Source organism: Podarcis gaigeae (genome assembly GCF_964106915.1).
Source record: "Podarcis gaigeae genome assembly, chromosome: Z".
Classification (NCBI taxonomy): Eukaryota; Metazoa; Chordata; class Lepidosauria; order Squamata; family Lacertidae; genus Podarcis; species Podarcis gaigeae.
Window position 1 is genome coordinate 11,254,604 of NC_139691.1, and position 12,887 is coordinate 11,267,490.

At 44.1% G+C, this 12,887-nt stretch overlaps 1 protein-coding gene across 13 annotated transcripts in view; it reads right to left on the minus strand.

The window, feature by feature from the left end:
• The window catches only part of RALGPS1 (Ral GEF with PH domain and SH3 binding motif 1), a 229,265-nt gene extending 217,012 nt beyond the window's left edge, over nucleotides 1-12,253 (minus strand). For 3 of the 13 annotated variants that reach the window (XM_083721193.1, XM_083721191.1, XM_083721192.1), the window contains exon 1: nucleotides 11,735-12,179. The gene's annotated coding sequence lies outside the window, so the exon portion shown is untranslated. Of the gene's footprint in view, nucleotides 1-11,598 lie in introns of all 13 variants that reach the window. The other 10 variants (XM_083721186.1, XM_083721184.1, XM_083721185.1 and 7 more) reach the window with 7 other exon arrangements.
• Between the last annotated feature and the right edge of the window lie 634 nt (nucleotides 12,254-12,887).

The window sequence follows — 12,887 nt, forward strand, 5'->3', positions numbered from 1 at the left end:
ATAGAGGAGGGAGAAAGGTTGTTTTCTGCTGCTCCAGAGAAGCGGACACGGAGCAATGGATCCAAACTACAAGAAAGAAGATTCCACCTAAACATTAGGAAGAACTTCCTGACAGTAAGAGCTGTTCGACAGTGGAATTTGCTGCCAAGGAGTGTGGTGGAGTCTCCTTCTTTGGAGGTCTTTAAGCAGAGGCTTGACAACCATATGTCAGGAGTGCTCTGGTGGTGTTTCCTGCTTGGCAGGGGGTTGGATTTGATGGCCCTTGTGGTCTCTTCCAACTCTATGATTCTATGATTCTATTCTATGATTCTATGATTCTATGATCCCAAGCACACCTCAAATTCCACCAAGCCTTGATTGCAGAAGAAGTCCTGGGAGGTTCTGACTTAAACATCATAGAAAATCTTTGGAGGGATTTGATGAAGGTGGTTGCAGCACGCAAACCCAAGAATATTACTGAACTGGAGGCTATTGCTCATGAGAAATGGGCTAAGATTCCTCAGGAACACTGCTGGAAGCTACTTTCTGGCTATGCATCTTGTTTGCAGCAGGTCATAACAGCAAAAGGCTGCTCTACTAAGCACTAAATATGCTTGCCATGGAGGGGCTGAATAATAGTGAGACTGGAAAAGCCAGTATAAATTGCAATTTCAGCCAGATTTGGGGAAATCTCTTGAAGCATCCGTTGTGTTGATCTTTTTCAATTGCTTTTGTTTGATTTGCTCACTGAAAACAGCTGAAAGTCTGTAAATTTTGATAATAAACCTGATTTGCAATGGGGGTTGAATAATTTCGATTGCAACTGTAGCATCAAAGATATTATGCCTAAATGGCCGTCCTATTTCAGCAACTTCATTAAAGGGAAAACTAAAAGATACCCTGCCCAACTAGCTCCAACTAACACAGGTCTCCTCCTTTGCTCCATTCTTGCTGCGCAAAGGAAAAGGTACCAGTAATCACTTTGTCTCAAAGAAACCTCAAGTAACAAAGGCATGGCTTCCTATATATGTTGCATTATACTTAACACAGAATCATGCTCTTCTCAGGGGCTACGGTCATTATGGGAGAGTGATCTGGGTCTTTGGCTAGAGCAGTGGTGTGAAAACTTTTTTCAAAGAGGGCCAGATTTGATGAAGTGAAGGGTCGTGGGGGCCAAAATACCTTTTTTTAGGATTGGAGTTGTTGAGGTTTTTTTTCGGATTTTACCCCAGGAAATTAACTGCCACAGGGGCCGGATTAAACCGACCGGCAGGCAGGATTAGGCCGCCAAGACGGACTTTGGAACTGCCTGGGTTAGAGCAACAAGTATAGGAAGCACTGTAGTCTAAACTCCCACTTCAAATGATTTCTATAGAATACAGGAAGCCACACTTAAAACAGTGTTAAGATGGCATTGGACCCGACTCCATCAATCCATAATGTGGTTGGGTTGCTATATAGTTCAGAAATTCTGTGGACTCAGAGATTCTCTGGATTTTTTTTACATATTTCCACCATCACCGATCAGGTACTGTCCATAGACCTAGCCTGGTGTTCCTATATTTGGAGCATGGTACCAACACACCCATCATGCATAAATCTCTTGTGTTTATGCTTCTTGCCACAGCCAGAATGTCAGTGGCTTCCCACTGGAAATCCAATTCACCTCCTTCACGAGAGGAGAGTAGGGAAAGTATGGGACATTGCACTGTCAGAAAATTTGACACACAAATGGAGGGCCTGTACTGGTTCTTCAAAAATAGACCACTTTTATTCAATATGGTGTAGGTTTTTTTTTCTCCTATGTTAACTCAATAATTATGTGGAAAGGCTTTATTTGGAACAATATGGACTGACCTTTTTCTTCTTATATGTAATAGTTGTATATGGCATTGCACTCTCAGTTGTTTCCTGGTTTTCCCCTCCCCTCTTTATTTTTTCTATTTATTATTTGTTACACACACTTTTCTTATTGCATTTTGTATATGCTTATATCAATAGCCATTCTGTATGAAACATGACAATAAAAAAACCAACCACCATAACTTAGAATTGTACCTAGAAGCAGACTGGAAGGCAGTGAAAATGATGAAACAGTGGCATGAAAAAACCATATTTACCTATTAAAAACATAGTTGCCCTATTTTGACTTATTTTGAAGTTTCTGGAGCTTTCCTCAAAGGTAGCCTAATGCATAATGCATTACTGCAAGGCAATTTCCAACCAGACAGTGGTCACAGTGGGTAGACAAAAGATACTCAGCCATAATGTCCATTTGGGCCTCAGGTAATAGTGCTTGATCTAAGATCACCCACAAAATACAAACCAGTTCCTTTAGGGACAGTACAACTACATCCAAAGCATATTGAATATTACTTAAGAAGGCAGACGAACCATCTGCCGACAGTACATCTATCTTACATGGACTGAGTCTCTATTTATTGTTCCTCACCCCAGTTGATTATTGTGTACAGGCACTGTTTCAGAAATCTCACTACCACACATGGATTAAATTAAAAGAGCTGCAATGCAGTACTCTAATCCCCATCCCAGAACCTATCCACAAGAGTAACATGATCAATGGCATTGAAACCACAGAGAAGTCAGCTGAACAATCAAATATATTATTTGACTATTGTCAAATGTTCCAAAAAACCAAGAATGCCACAGTACTGGTGACAGCTCATCTTTTTAAATTTCACCATGGTGATATTTCTTAGCAAGGGACAAACCTAGAAACACAGCAGAGCATCTACTACTGATACCTGGGTATAATTTCAGGCTCTCCAAATATGATCACCTTTTCGAAACTAACAATGAATTTAAAAACTGTGAAGATAATTTATTTATTCAACAAAACACCTACTGATTAATTTGTTATTGTAATTAACAAAAGCATCAAACCTGTTGAAAGACAGGGCATAAAATCTATTTCATTCAGACTGCAACAAATGAGAGAAAGCAGGGGCAGGTCAACAGCTCTGCAGAGAATCTAGCACCATCCTCCACCTATTTATATTAATCATAAAAGTTCAAGCACACATTTTCAATGGGCTTTTAAAGTTCAAGTACTCAGTTGTCCAGAACTGAGTGATAGTGTGCAGAAAGTTAATGGTAAAGGTAAAGGCTGGCCTCAACTAGAGCCAGGGCCTTCTCGGCTGCGGCTCCAATCTGGTGGAACGCTCTGTCACAAGAGACTAGGGCCCTGCGAGACCTGACATCTTTCCGCAGGGCCTGCAAGACAGAGTTGTTCCACCAGGCCTTTGGTCAGGGCGCAGCCTGACTCCCTCCTCTGGCAACCTGCACAGAATTTTGCTTAATCGGTTGCCATCAATTTGATTTTAATTAATTTTTATAATGAAATATTTTCAGAATGTGTGATTATTTGATTGTTTGATTATTTGATAGTTGTTAGCCGCCCTGAGCCCGGCTTCGGCTGGGGAGGGCGGGATATAAATAAAAATTATTATTATTATTATTATTATTATTATTATTATTATTATTATTAAAGGAACCATTAGGTCCAGTCGTGACCGACTCTGGGGTTGAGGCTCTCATCTGGCTTTATTGGCTGAGGGAGTCGGCGTACAGCTTCCGGGTCATGTGGCCAGCATGACTAAGCCGCTTCTGGCGAACCAGAGCAGCGCACTGAAATGACTTTTACCTTTCCGCCAGAGCGGTACCTATTTATCTACTTGCACTTTGACGTGCTTTCGAACTGCCAGGTGGGCAGGAGCAGGGACCGAGCAACAGGAGCTCACCCCGTCACGGGGATTCGAACCGCCAACCTTCTGATCGGCAAGTCCTAGGCTCTGTGGTTTAACCCACAGCACCACCCGCAACCATGCAGAAAGTTACACACTAGGTAAAACCATAACTTTCTACAATACTGATCATTTGGGCTTTTGTTTCATTTTATCATTATATACTGTTTTTGAACAAGAAAGATTACCAACAAAATGAAGTTTTGAGTCATATCATTAGTATTGTACTTTAGTCTTGTCATTATTACCAGTTCTAGATGCACCAAAGACATTTGTCCAAGTATGGTTATAATCAGTGCTTTTTTTCCTTTAAAAAAATGTTTAGGGGTACTCTCATTTTCCTAATCATTGAAATACTGCCCCTCAATGAGGCCAAACGTAGACTCAGAAAATGTTTAGGGGTATGTGTACCCATGTCCCCCTAGAAATAAGCACTGGTTATAATTTCTTCTTCAGAAGCACGTGAATGAATGTGGCATATAAAGCTGGCAATGGCACAATCACTGGTAACACACAAGGGGATTCACGAATACAATGCCACTCACAATGGAGTTTGCACTGAAGAATTTCCCAGTTAATTGCCCTAAAATATTTCAACAATCCAGTGTTGTTTTTTAATTAGTTTTTATTAGTTTTTTGTGTTACAAAGCAAGCAGATAAGGAGGGAACTGTGTATCCGTTGTCTCCACTTTCAATTCATAGCCGATTGTTTACATTTGGTGAAATACATTTTTGTCATACTCTTACAGTTGCAGGGAAGGGGAGGGGGAGAGAGATGGGGATATTGTTCTTTTGTTCTAATGCCTATTCTTAGTGTGTGTGGGGGGGGGTTATGTCAGCATCACATGGGTAGGTCCTTTAGTTGTGTATTTATTCATTTTTATTGATATTGTGAAAGGTTACGGGTTCCTGAGCTTGGTTGGTTGTGTTTAGTTGATTGTGGTGTGGCTTCTTTATGTGAGGAAGGCAGGCTAGGTTGTTGGGTCAAGTTACCCATATTGATCTGCACAGTCATACCTCCGGATGAATACGCTTCAGCTTAAATATTTTCAGGTTGCGCTCCACGGAAGTAACAGAGTGCGTTACTTCCGGGTTTTGCCACTCACGCGTGCACAGACACTCAAAATAATGTCACACACATGCGCGGAAGCGGCGAAACGCGACCCACGCAGATATGCAGTCGCGTCTTACGTTTGCTTCAGTATGCGAATGGGGCTCCGGAACGGATCCCGTTCGCATCCAGAGGTACCACTGTATGCTGTTGGAGGGGATAGGTTACTGTAATAAAGGGGAACCACACTGGGGTGAAGGCATCCTCCAAAGATTGTCCCCATGCTAGTTGAATTTGTTGGTTAACTTTTCTAGTAGGGCAGTTTCCCCTATGTTTTGGTCTATGTTCACTCCTGATAGGTGCTTCCACTGTCTAGTTATGGTATTTCCAGCTCTAGTTATGATATTTCTAGTAATTTTATTTCACAGTTTCGAATGTATAAAGTGCTCCTTTATCAAAATCATAACGCATTTAACTTAGCAAGCTACTTTTTAACATTTCCAACATTTATTAAACCAGGAAGCAGAAAGTGAAATTAACTAGAGGAAAAGTGAAACCTGCTTAATTAAACCTACATATAAGCTACTTAGAAAAAGGCATACTGTACTGGATGTTTACAACTGCAGAAAATATATTAGTATCCTAATGACCTATCTATTGCAGTTGTTGTAAAGATTACTATAAATTTATGTGAGGCACTTTTAACATTTTAAAATATAACTATTTTTATTTACAAACTAAAGATAAATGAACTATTTTCACACCAAACAATGGAGATTTAGGTTTGGCACAAAGTACATATGCTAATCATGAATCAATAGCATCTAGAGTATTAATCTTCACATACAAGCATTTCAATATGTGAGATAAATATTACTTGAAGCTTTGTGCTTCTTTTTACACTTAATGCTAATTACATCAGCACCAATAAAAAGCTTGGATCTTTACAGCACTGAAGAGCTAGATGCCACCTTTATGTCCACTTATAAATGCACTCAAAGCAGACCAAGCATTACACTTAGTTTGCTGATATAAATCTGTACCCCAGATCTCAGTATCCAATCCAGCTGGTTAAAAGCATCCCCACAGCATGTCACCACCCTCCCCCACCCTCATAATTTTATGTCAATCAGCCTGGTTAAAGAAGAACGTTTTCATCTGGCACCAAAGGGTGTATAAGGAATGCACCAGCCAAACCTCCCTAGGGAGAGCGTTCCACAAATGGGGATCCACTGCAAAAGAAAGAGAAAAAATCCCATTTTCGTGTTGCCAGCCTCCGGGCACACAAAGGAGGACGAAGCACACAAAGAAGGGCCTCAGAAGATTATCTCAGGATCCAGATAGGTTCATATGGAGAGAGGTGGCCCTTGAGGTATTGTCGTCCTGACCAGTTTAAGGCTTTATAGGTCAAAACCAGCACTTTGAATTGGGACCAGAAACTAACTGGTAGCCAGTGCAGTCGGATGAGGATCAGTGTAATATGCTCAAACCGTCTTTCCCTGGTGAGCAACCTGGCTTCTGAATTCTGCACTAGCTGAAGTTTCAGAACTGTCTTCAGAGGTAGTCCTACATATAATGTGCTGCAGTAATCTAACCTAGATGGGACGCAAGTGGCGCTGTGGTCTAAACCACTGAGCCTAGGGCTTGCTGATCAGAAGGTCGGCGGTGTGAATCCCCGCGACGGGGTGAGCTCCTGTTGCTCAGTCCCTGCTTCCCACCTAGCAGTTCAAAAGCACGTCAAAGTGCAAGTAGATAAATAGGTACTGCTCTGGCAGTAAGGTAAACGGCATTTCCATGTGCTGTTCTGGTTCGCCAGAAGCGGCTTAGTCATGCTGGCCACATGGCCCAGAAGCTGTCTGTGGACAAACACCGGCTCCCTCAGCCTACAGAGCGAGATGAGCATGCAATCCCAGAGTCATCTGCAACTGGACCTAACAGTCACAGGTACCTTTATCTTATCCTTTAATTTCACCTAGAGGTTACCAGAGCATAGACCACAGTAGTTAGGCTGTCTCTGTCCAGATAGGGGCATAGCTGGGCTACCAGTCAAAGCTGATGGAAGTCACTCCTGAGCCTCAAATGACAGCAAAGATTCCAAAATACCCCGAAGTTGCATACCCATTCCTTTAGAGCAGTGGTGGCCAAACTTGGCCCTCCAGCTGTTTTTAGACTACAACTCCCATCATCCCTAGCTAACAGGACCAGTGGCCAGGGATGATGGAAATTGTAGTCCAAAAACAGCTGGAGGGCCAAGTTTGGCCACCACTGCTTTACAGGGAGTAACCTCATCAAGTGGACTGCAAGAAGATCAAACCTATCCATTCTTAAGGAAATCAGCCCTGAGTGCTCACTGGAAGGACAGATCCTGAAGCTGAGACTCCAATACTTTGGCCACCTCATGAGAAGAGAAGACTCCCTGGAAATGACCCTGATGTTGGGAAAGATGGAGGGCACAAGGAGAAGGGGACGACAGAGGACGAGATGGTTGGACAGTGTTCTCGAAGCTACCAGCATGAGTTTGACTAAACTGCAGGAGGCAGTGGAAGACAGAAGTGCCTGGCGTGCTCTGGTCCATGGGGTCATGAAGAGTCGGACACGACTAAATGACTAAACAACAAACCTCATCAAGAGCAGGCAACCTCCCACCCTTCGGGTCTAGGCAACCACCCACTAACAGTGCCTCAGTCTTATCTGAACTGAGTTTCAGTTTGTTGGTTCTCATCTCATCCATTATTGAGGCAAGGAAATTGTCCAGCACACCCACTGCCCCACCTGCAAATGTAAAGAAATATAACTGTTTGCCATTATCATAGTGCTGACAATGTACTCCATAACTTGGGATAACCCCACTCAGTGGTATCATGCCGATATTGAACAGCACAGAGGATAGAATCAATTGCCCTGTGGAACCCCACTGTCAGAGACTGCCTAGATGAGGAGTGGCACCCACAGTGAAGGCTCCACAGGATTGAAAAACCAAGTAACACCCTTTAGGAACAACCATCCAAGTAGGACTGAAACAACTGCAAGGCAGTGCCACCCACCCCTAACTCAGAGAGCCACTCCAGAAGGATAGCATGGTTGATGGTATCCAAAGCTGCTGAGAGGTCGAGAAGAATTAACAGGGACACATCCTCCCCACACTCTCTCCCAACAGAGCTCATCATACAGGGTGAATAAAGGAGTTTCCATGCCAAAAACCGGGCATAACCCCAACTGAAATGGATCTAGAAAATAAAATTCCTACAAGAATGGCTGGATCTGGTCCGAGACAACCCAAAATGTTGTTGGTCATTCTAATGAGAATCGGAATAAAACAAACAAAGGTTAAAGATCAACAATGTTACTGCCACAGAGTAAGGAAGTTAAGAGTAAGGAAGTTAAGAGTAAGGAAGGCTGTGGATACTACTAATTAGTACACAAGCTCTGTACATCTCTGCTTTCTGAACTTGCTGCTCTCAATTTTCTTGAACATACCATGTCATACCACATCAGAAGCAATGGAAAGTAATACTTATTGCAAGAAGAAACAATAACACAACAAAGTTATATTTATAGCACAAAGTTACATTTATATTTATCATTTTGACAATCTTAAAGATTTCCATTTCAATAACCTCATAGGAGATATTTCCAATTTATATGTCAGATGACCATATAGAAGAATGGAAGAATGCCCTAACAAGTTTATGTTTATGCTTGCAGCCACAATGGTCACTGTTAATTTATTTACATACATATTCCACAAACACATTTGTGCTCAAAAAGCTGCAAAATAGCCATCACTGTCACTCCAGTTTGTCCCAAAGTACTTATTTCAAGAATGAAATTGCTCCAGTTACACATTAACATTTATCAATAGCAAACACAGTCATTGTTCCTCTGCCAGTCTACCTTCAGCAAAATTATATACATGTTCTATAGACCAATGAAAATGTAACAGAGGGGGCTAGAGACAGGTGTACTGGTGTGGGGTGGGTGGCAATATTGGGTAAAGAAACATGGCAATGACAAAGGCAAGCAAGAAGCCCTCACATGTCAGCACATGGGATAAGGCACACACTGGTTTGTGATTACATTAAATATATGACAATTTGCTTTTCTCTATGATGCTGTGGGTTAAACCACAGAGCCTAGGACTTGCCGATCAGAAGGTCGGCGGTTCGAATCCCCACGACAGGGTGAGCTCCCGTTGCTCGGTCCCTGCTCCTGCCAACCTAGCAGTTCGAAAGCACATCAAAGTGCAAGTAGATGAATAGGTACCGCTCCGGCAGGAGGGTAAACGGTGTTTCCGTGCGCTGCTCTGGTTCGCCAGAAGCAGTTTAGTCATGCTGGCCACATGACCCGGAAGCTGTATGCCGGCTCCCTTGGCCAGTAAAGCGAGATGAGCGCCGCAACCCCAGAGTTGGTCACGACTGGACCTAATGGTCAGGGGTCCCCTTTACCTTTACCTTATGATGCTGAGTAGCTACAGAGAACAAACATTCAAATCACACAGCTAGCAGGCAGAACTGAGCCCCTGCACCTCTGAAAGGGATGCATCAGAACAGTAGGCTGTATATGACAGAGGTTGCAACAACCTCAAATAATATATTCTAGAGATACTGGATGCCCACTTGACATAAAACACAATTTATTACCATGGCTCCAGTAAAATAACTAGTGAGAATCCTCAGCCTAAAAGGAGAATTTATATGATTCTGTTAGGTGGATGGTAATGGGCTCTATATGTGAGATAAAAGTCTGTTTCCCCCCTGTCATTGGGAAGACATATAAGATATAAGGATGGCACAAGTAGTAGGGGGCACTGCCATGACAACTTAATGAGCATTTCAGAGTTAGCCTTGCTTTGAGCTAATCATCTCAGGTGCTATTAGGTAAGGTAAGGTATGGTAAAGGACCCCTGGACGGTTAAGTCCAGTCAAAGATGACTATGGGGTGCAACGCTTGTCTTGCTTTTCAGGCCGAGAGAGCCGGTGTTTGTCCACAGACAGCTTTCTGGGTCATGTGGCACACGGAGAACCATGACAAATGTCAAGGCACTGGCTAAGTGTCAGTTATTTATTACTAAATAGGAAACAGAGTGGGTTTTTTTTGCCTTAGACAATCTTTAAAGAGTTGACAAATGGAAGCAAACAGTGGATTTAAAAAACAGTAGCATAAGGCAGTACTATGAAGCCACTCTCTCTCCAAAATACTACACTCCAAAAAAAACAAAAACAAAAAAAACCAACCTAACAACCCTGTACCAAAAATATCCACAACTGGAATTGAAGCTCTGGGGTCAGCAGGAGACTAGAGGACATGCGGAAAAGCATCTGCTGTTGCACTACCACATGCATCAGCTGTTAGGAGGGAGGCTAAGCAGCCTAAACAAAGCACTGTTGCACCTCCAGTCTCTTTTCTGCCCTCTCTGGACATCCTCCTTGGGCTCCAGGGAGGGTCTCCTCATGAGCCACAAGGACTCTCCAGCTCGCTCTCTCCATTTTCAGTATGAATCAAACTATTAAAACTTTTCTTGGTGCTGCACGTATATATGGTCACGTGCAAGTCGATCATGCGCAAGTGGGGGGATGCCTGTATGTGTACTGCCTCACCCTACCATGCACTTTGAGAAAACATCTGATGAACCTGAACACACTAAAGGTTTATATTATCATTATCAACATGGTATTAAAAGGGAAATTATACAGATTGATGGAGGAAGGCAGAAGTCAAAGCCAATCACCACATGTTGGGCTTGATGGAACCTCCATGGTCAGGGGCAGTATTCCATGAGATAAAGATGCTGCAAGGGGGCACTAGTAGGGAAAGTCAAAGGGCAAGGGCTGCTGCCTTGAAATCCAACTTGCTGGCCTTCTGGAGGCAACCAACAGGTACTACATGAGGCAGGATGCTGCACTCTGATGTAGCAGGGCTGCACTTATAATTCTCATGAGAGGGAATATAGGTCAATGGAAGAGTCACTGTTATAATTTCCCTTTCCTTTCCAAACAACTCCTGTACAGCAATTCCACACATGTAAACACATACAACTGTAATAGTATATGTGTGTGTACATACCACACACATGCAGATACTATTAATTTTAATACATTTTTACAAGGATATAAAATAAAGAATTTTCTATGCATGCAATTTTTGCTATTGTGTGACATTTATACAAAAGGCGCAAGATTGTATATAATCTCACCCTCAGAACTAATAACGTTTCTATACAAAAAGTACATGTATATAAATTTTAAAAATCATATTAACTTGCCTTTCACATAACCCTCAAGACAGCCAACAACCCCCCCCCCCCCCACACATTGCTTTACGACGTAAAAATATGTAACATGGCTAGCTTCCTTGAGGCATGTGCAAAATACTACAAGATTTTATATAATACTATAAATGCATAGTATTTATGTAGTATACATCTGTCTGCAAGTATACCCTGGCCTATATAAACCCAATTTCAAACAGGTGCACAAGCTTATTCCTATAACATACAGAGCGTGAAATGCGCTGAGCGTATGCACCTGTTCTGCATGTATGGACTTGGCCTATATGAGCAATAAACTATTTGCATCCGCCACCGCCACCCCCCACCACCACCTTAAACGGGAAGTAGGTGCCATTTGAGAAATGTAAATGTGTCCACTAGACTAGAAAAAGGAGCTTTAAATCTTTCTCTTGGCTGTAATGAGGGCGGGGCGGCGGCGGCTGGGGGGGGGGGGTCGGCGGAGAAAGAGGGAGCTAGAAAGAGGCCCCCACACCTTTGGTGGAGTGAAATGGGGGTGCGTGTAAAATTATCCTCACCTGTCAAGATGCGGTGGGAGGGGGGCGTGCCGGCTTATAAGAGCTTGGAGGGGTTTTTTGGCGCTTTCAGTCCTGAAACAGCGACGTGTCTAGTGGGCAAAGAGGTGAAGCGGGGGTGCTCGTCTGTGCGCCTTACCTGCTGGAGGGGCGGGGCTCGCGGCGGCAGCAGCAGTGGCCCCCACCTGCCGCCGCCCCCACCGGCCCAGAACGCCCGTGGTTTCTCCTCGAGGCCACCAGGGGCCCCCTTGACGAAGACAGGGAGGAAGAGCGAACGGGCCGAGCCGACTGGCTTTGGAGAGTCCCCACCACAGCCGCCGCCAGACCGCTTCTCTTCCTACGCCGCAGCGACAGCTGCCGCTGACGCCGACAAGGCCAAACGCGGCCGGGCGAGGGAGGGAGGGAGGGAGGGAAGGCGGGGTGACGAGAGCCGGAGAAGGGAATGGGGGCGGGGGGGGTAGGCTTCTGCGAGGGAGACAAGAAAGCCGGAGGGCGCTCAGAGGGATGCCAACTCGGGAGGGCGGTGTTTACTCCGGGAGGATTGGCAAGCCTAACCGCCAATCCTAGCTCGGGCCGCTGCCGCGCCGCCGCCAGTCGCATTCGCGGCGGGTGGGGAAATGCAAATGAGAACCGAATGCGTAGGAGCCGCAGCCTCCTTGAGAGGTTTTTTTGTATTTTTTAAGGGGCGGGGCGAGCGCGCGAGGTCGGTGTGTCCGTTGACAGGTGGCAGTTGGCCCTGCTGAGAGAAGGAGTCGAAAAGCCAGGAAACTGAGTGCGAAAGGGGGGCAGGGAGGAAGCTTGGCGGGTGCCCTGATGAACAGGCAAGCTTCCCCCCTCAATGAGGAAAGGTGAGGCAACTGGATCCACAGGGGCAGCAGGTCCTGATGTAGATCACAAATGGACCATTAGTCTCATCTAGCAGTGTTTGTTTTCACTGTCAGCTGCTCTCCAGTTTGTTGCTGTTGAATTTGTATACCGCTGTTCGTCCGAAGATCACAAGGTGGTTCCCATAAAAAAGAATACTAAATAAGACAAAATACATAACAAAACATAAACGAATAACCAGGAGTCTTTTACTAGCCATACCTGGAGATGCCAAGAATCTGAACCTAGGAACTTCTCTGTGCAAAGCAGGTGCTTTACCACTGAGATATGGATCTTCCCCCAATATAATGACCGGGATCCTGAGTTAGGAACCTGCCTTATATCAAGTCAAACAATTGCTCCATATAAGCTCAGTACTGTATTGTTAACACTGTCTGGCAATGGTTCCCCAGGGATTGAGGCTGGGA